Here is a 7,219-nt window from a genome sequence, read left to right on the forward strand (position 1 = left end):
AGATGGCTGAATGGCATCACCGACTTGATGGACATGAGTTTGAGTGAACTCCGGGAGTTGGTGATGGTCAGGGAGGCCTGACATGCTGCAATTTATGGGGTTGCGAAAAGTCGGACACGACTGAGTGACTGAACTGAACTGATGACCTAGGAGTGAGAATTTTTTTAAAATTTCCAAGATAACTCGTTTTAGTATTTAAACAAAATTTGAAAAGGTCCTATCACTCTCGAGAGTCTTTAGGACAATGAACCATGAAGTAGGACCATGAAAGACAACACTCTGAAAAATGTTTTTTAACAAGTGACCTCCTTGTTAAGCATAACAATTTGAGCACATATTTGGAATTACAGAGGGTTGAGTTTTGTTTCTGCCTACTGATCACTCTAAAGCTTCATCTACACAGTGAAATCCTAGCAGGTCTCCCCTTATGGGATGGTTGAGAGGATTAATGTTAGATCTAGCACAAAATCTATAAAATAGTAGTTTTTTGTATGATTAATTCCAGTGAAGTAGAAAGTACTGTAGAGAACTGTATTTTTCTTTTCCCTGAGCTTTTGAATGGGGGTACATGTGTATACCAAAGGAGAGATGGTAGGGAAAATAGCATGTTAGGCTGTTGGAAAACGACTGACCCATTTTCTCCTCAACTTTCCATCGCATAGTTTTCACATCCTTCACTCTTAGTCACTGTATTATCTCTTTAAAAGAGAAAGTATAAATTCACCAAAGTGATTAAAAGCAACAGTATATAAGATGTGGGGTCATAGCACTCAGCTGTATATCCACAGAAACTCTAGAAGGTAATCTTGTGTGAACTAAATAACCCTTAAGTGAATCTGACAAAAAATATATATGAAAGCGTAAACATATTTAAACACTCAACTCTGCTTGCTCTTTGTTTTTAATATTTTTGTAACTTCTCCCTTCCCCAAATGCTCCTGAGTTGAACAAACTCTTGTTTGTAAGAATACCAAGGTCTTGATCATGTCTGTATTAGCACATACTCTTTGAAGACTATAAAGAAAATGAATGTCAGATAACTGGCTCACATCAGTGCTTTGAGAAAAAAATATCCAATACAATATATTTAATTAAAACAAATTCATGAAACTAGTATTTTTGTTTTTCAATAAAAGAATATGCCAATGAATTCACCAAGTCCCTTGAAGGGGTATCATTTAAGATAACATATATAGACATTTCACTTCCCTCATGATGACTTTGAATCTTTCTTCCATCTATATTTTTTAATAATGCTGTTATACTTTTCAATTATCCTATTTTTTTTTAATTTACTAAATTTTTCTTCATTTTCCCAAATCTTTTCCTTACAATTATTTTTGTATCAAGTTTAATTTAAATATCATTTGCATCCTATTTTTCAAAATTTAAAATCATTTTCAGTAATAGCTCTCAGGTCCCTGGGCATATGAAATAGAAAATCATAGAACTGCATTTATGGACACATGGGTTCTTATGCTGGCTCTTTCCCTCAATACATTGGTGACCCCAAATCACTTACTTAATCTCTTTTTGCCTCACTTTCTCACCTGTAAATTGATTACATAAATTATAGTTATAAAGCAATTAGAACATTTTCTGGTATTCAACAAGTGCTCTATAAGGAAAGGATTCTCTGGTGGCTCAGATGGTAAAGAATCTGCCTGCAATGCTGGAGACCTGGGTTCAATCCCTAGGTCAGGAAGATTCCCTAGAGAAGGGAATAGCGTCCCACGTCAGTATTCTTGCTTGGAGAATTCCATGGACAGAGGATCCTGGTGGTCTACAAGTACTGTGGATTTACTTTTACCTAATTACATAAGGCCTGACATATAATAAGTAGTCAGTGAATAAATTTAAGGTAAGTCACTTACTTGCATAACTATTTGTGTGATCTTGAATAATCATAATCTTTTTGTGGTTCAATAACCTCACCTTAAATGGAAGGATTTTAATATCTACTTTGCATCACAGAATTGATAAGACAATCAATCAAATGTTGCAATATGACACATTGTTGTTGTTTACTCACTAAGTCCTGTCCAACTCTCTTGGGATCCCATGGACTACAGCTTGTCTAGCTCCTCTGTCCATGGGATTTTTCCAGGCAAGTATACTGCAGCAGGTTGTCATTTCTTTCTCCAAGGTATCTTCCCAACCCAGGAATTGAACCTGCATTTTCTGCAGTTCTCCTGCCTTGCAGGTGGATTCTCTACCACTGAGCTATGAAGCAAGCGCTTTATAAATGCAAACAAGTGCTTTAGAAATGCAGGTTATTATTAAATATTGATATTAACTCAATGTATCTGTAATGTATTTTCATGTGTCAAGCAGAAGGGACTGTATTTAGCTCAGTGAGCATATCATTGCAAAAGAGGTGAGGCCCTTCTTGTGAGAGGATGTTATGCTCCAAAGACACTGCCTGAAAATATTGCTGAAAAAGTTTGTTTTAAATTATATTTTATTATATCTTACTGCACATAAAGCTTAGCTATTTAAAGTTTTTTAAAGAGTTATTTTTAAGTGATTTTATTGCATTAGAATTCTGTGTATGGTTTAACTTTGCCTCTCACATTGTGAGAAAATTCATTTCTACCAACTGACTCCACTTGATAACAAATTCTGAATTACTGACACCTAAAGTATTAAAATTAAACAATATTATTATGTGTTCAGTGTAAAATAGAGCGATAATTGAAGCTATATAGTTTAAAATAGTGGGTGCCAAGTCTCACTTTCCATGGATAGTCTCACCTGTTTCTTTCCTTTTTTTCTTTTTGAAAATGATGCCTTACTAAGCCAAAATCATCAATCGTGAACAATCTCCAGTTAAATGCACAAATAGTAAAATTAATCTTTTCTTCCCAGAAATATTTCTCAGAGTAAAGTTACAGCACAATAAGGAAGACGTATTCCCATCTTAAAGTTAGCACTAAATATTTTACTTGTAGTTTTTTGGCATAATGAAGCTTATGTAGATTAAACATTTGCATTTTCTGCAGTGGCATTTAATAATTAGAACCATTCTATTCAGAACTGAACGTTTTCCCCACAAATATCTACATCTAAATTAAGTGCACTGTGAGGTTAAAGCACAAAAATGTTATTTTTATTATGTGCCCTTAGTCATTTTTATATTATTTTATGTTTTATTTTTTATTTTTTAAAATTTTAAGTTACTGTGGTGAAAACACTTAACATGAGATCTACTTGCTAAAAATATTTTAGGTGTACAACACAATGTTGTTGACCATAGGTGTAAGGTTTTATGTAGATGTCTAGAGAAAGATTTTTATTCTTTATAAGATACTGTTTTAGGACTTTTGGGGGTTTTGCTTTATTTTTTGAGACTATTTAACCACTTGGAATAAATATGTTTAGTTGCCTGCTTTACATTAAGATATGGCTCTAGAGTTTCAGAAATGTATGTGTGTGTGCATGCATATGTGCATAAATGTGTATTATTACTGAATCCTCATAATAAAAACAGAGCATGCAAGTTGAACCATGAATATTTAAATATATCTTTCATGTTGAGCTCAGATTGGTGATAGAAGAGCTGAGTTTTCATTCTGAAAAAAATGAAACATATTTGGCTGTGTCTTCTGTTAACTTCACTGCATCAGTGGACTACTTTGGGACACATCAAAATGTACTAAGAGGAAATAAGAGCTAACAGGAAGTTCATTGTTTCCTCTAATGTAATATTCCAAAGTATATACCAATACTTCTTTTCTGTTGTGTGTCTTAATAATAATGTATACTTCACTTTTTCCATACATGCTGCTGCTGTGTTGCTAAGTCACTTCAGTCATGTCCGACCCTGTGTGACCCCACAGACAGCAGCCCATCAGGCTCCCTCATCCCTGGGATTCTCCAGGCAAGAATACTGGAGTGGGTTGCCATTTCCTTCTCCAATACGTGAAAGTGAAGTCACTCAGTCAAGTCTGACTGTTCACAACCCCATGGATGCAGGCTCCTCCATCCACGGTATTTTCCAGGCAAGAGTACTGGCGTGGGGTGCCATTGCCTTCTCCATTTTCCATACATAGTACGTGGTAATAGTTTCCGTGCTACCAAACTATTTTGGTTACCTGTGGTCAACAATAGTGCGTTGTAGACTTAAAATTATTTTAGGAAGTAGATCTCATGTTAAGTGTTTTCACCACAGTAACTTAAAATTTTAAAAATAAAAAATACAACATAAAACAATATAAAAAAGATTAAGGGTACCAAACAGGATGCCTTTAGCCAGGTAAGAACATAGAGTGAAGCAAGAATTCCCTCTCACTACATAGAGACAGTCTGGAATGCTGAAAATTCCCTATAAAGTGACAGAAAATATTTCTAGGTATATACAAGTATATAACAGTTGACTAAATGAACATACCTGACAAAAACTTATGTCACCAAGAACAGAGTTTTTTAGGCCAGGAAGCATAGCATGGGTGAAGACACGGTGTCCTCCCGCCCCAGGAGAGGAGGTTCAGTTCCAAGAATGCTGCCTGGCATCATTATTTTTAGCATAATGCCACTTCATATCAAAATCAAACACCAGTTTCTTCTTTAATTAACATGCTCACTAAGCCATTTCAATTAACATTTGGCTTTTCGGCTTCCTTTGTCTCACCCACATGGAGACAAGGTTGAACAACTTATCTGCTTCCATAGTATTGTAAGCATTCTTACTGCACATAGGTAAACCAGAATTGTGATTTACACATTTATAACTTTTAAGTTCATACATCAGGCTCATGAACTTATTTCTTTGTGAGTCTGCCTGTGAGTGACGGATCTGCCCTGGGAGTGCAGAAAGGAATTTATCATTCTATAGGATGATGATTACATGCCTGAAGTTCTGAAAAATCACTCTCAACTGTGACATTCTCTCAATCATAATAACCAAACTAGCAGGCACTTACGTAGGTCTGTCGTGTGAGACACTGTTTAAGTTCTTTACATAGACTAACAAACTCTACAGTGATAATCAGTTCAGTTCAGTTCAGTTCAGTCGCTCAGTCGTGTCCGACTCTTTGTGACCCCATGAATCGCAGCATGCCAGGCCTCCCTGTCCATCACCAACTCCCGGAGTTCACTCAAATTCTTTATTTTTATTATATTCCTTTTTTTCTTAACAAATGACTAAATCAGAAAAGCCAGGGATAGAGGAAGGCATTAAACCCAGCAGTCTAGTTCTGGAAACTGTGGCCTTAACTTCTATGTGTCTGAGTACTTCTAGAACATTTATTAATATGACCATTAATGTTCTAAAAGCCTTATTAATATAAGTATTGGCATTTCTGCCTTGAGATTTTTTTTTTAAATCCACAAAGATAAATACAGTTTTATAATAAGGTAAATAAGAATGAAGATGCCATTTTTGTATCACTCATGTATCCTAAAGATCCTAAAATATGCTATTCCAATAGAATAGTGAATTTATTAGAAAAAAGAAATAAATTTTAAAATAGTTTTGAAACAACTGACATTTTAAAAGTAATGCAGAAAATCAAGAAAGTAACCTATAGTGTTTTGGAAAGAAATATTAAAGTACTCACCTACTCTTATAAAGGATTACATTGAAAATGTGGACTTTGTGAAACTAGATTCACATGTCTACATATTAATCACCACCATTATATAAGAGTAGTTCATTTAGGCAACATATATTAAAAATCCTTACTGTGGACCTGTTACAAATAATATACTATAAGAGGTGAATAATAAATTATGAAAATCTCTTTTAAGCAAGTTTAAAAAATACTAACAAAATGGCAAAAATATTAATAATACATGTAGGATATATTAAGTACTTTAAGCAGGTATAAGAGAGAAGATTATTCCTGACTGGACATTTAGTAATTGAAAACACTTTTGGTTCTACTCTCTGACAGGCACAGTTTGAGAAGAATGGGGATTCAGCAGTGAACAGGAAAAAAGAAAAACCTATATGCTCAGGGATTATATTCTGGGTTCTAGTGACAGGAGAAAGACAATATAAAATATTTAATGTAAAAGTAAGTGATGTCTTCATCTATTAAGTAAGATAGTCAGGAAAGAGAAGAGAACTTAATGAAAGGAGGAACACCCTTAAACTTGTTTAGAGAAAAGCTTATCTATCTAAAGGGTTAACAGCAGATGAAGAAGGGCTAGAGTTCTTCTTATAAAGCAAAGTTCCAGCTTGGTTATTTTACAAAATGGAATTTAGGCAAAATTTTGAAAGATGAGTAGGATTTTCTGTAAAAATTGATGAATAAATGAAACTGGGATCATTTAGCATGAACAAAGGAAGGATGTTGAGAAATGAGGGATATCTGGGGAATGGGGTATATATTAAGCTGGAGCCTAAGGCGTGCCTAGAAGGAAAGAAAATAGGAGGCTGAGAAGGAGAGTTGAAATGAGTTGTATGTATATACAAAGACCTGAAATTTAGAAGTGGCATTAGAAAGGGAATACGTACATAAAATGAAGAAGATAGAACTGATAAGATTCTATGACTGGCTTGATTTGATGGCAAAGAAAAGATGATGAAGTCAAAGATAATTTTGAAGTTTAGATCTTGGTGACCTGAAAAATTATGTTGCTATTAATAGGAAAGCAAATCAGAAGGAAGACCTGAATTGATAGTAAGTGATGAGTGACAATACCATTATATTAAAATCTCTCATAAATTACAATTGAAATTGTGATCATTTTGTTTGAATATTATATTGTATATATGACCATATTATATGTATAATATTTACATTATTTTAATAAAATTAAATAAATATAATCGACTAATCTTTATGTATAACCACACTTGAATTAAATAATAGAACTTAGTCTGTAATTTTGAATATTACTAAATATTTATATGAGAACCCATAAACATATAGGCATAGGCCATACTGAGTAGATTATTTAAGTAATTACTTCATGATATACCAAACATGGGCCATATGTATATTAAAATTACATACTGATTAACAGGATTATTGTTATTACTTGAAGAATTATAACATGGTATCTAGACTATCATATATTAAAAGTAACCTTTTATAAAGCCAGACTACACAATATTGAAAATTGCTTTTAAAGGTAAATGAATGCCTAAGACATACTTCTGAATTTTGGAGAATTCAAATAAGTGTAACATTCTCATCTCATGCACAATGATAATATCTGTAAAATTAAACATAAAATATTAATAATATTTTTCCTACATTTTATTTCATAA

At 33.5% G+C, this 7,219-nt stretch overlaps 1 protein-coding gene across 4 annotated transcripts in view; it reads right to left on the minus strand.

Annotated features, from left to right (window-relative positions):
• The window catches only part of CCSER1 (coiled-coil serine rich protein 1), a 1,491,420-nt gene that overhangs the window by 337,866 nt on the left and 1,146,335 nt on the right, over positions 1–7,219 (minus strand). The window lies entirely within an intron of this gene.

The sequence above is a fragment of the Ovis aries genome, chromosome 6 (assembly GCF_016772045.2).
Source record: "Ovis aries strain OAR_USU_Benz2616 breed Rambouillet chromosome 6, ARS-UI_Ramb_v3.0, whole genome shotgun sequence".
In the NCBI taxonomy this organism is placed as follows: domain Eukaryota; kingdom Metazoa; phylum Chordata; class Mammalia; order Artiodactyla; family Bovidae; genus Ovis; species Ovis aries.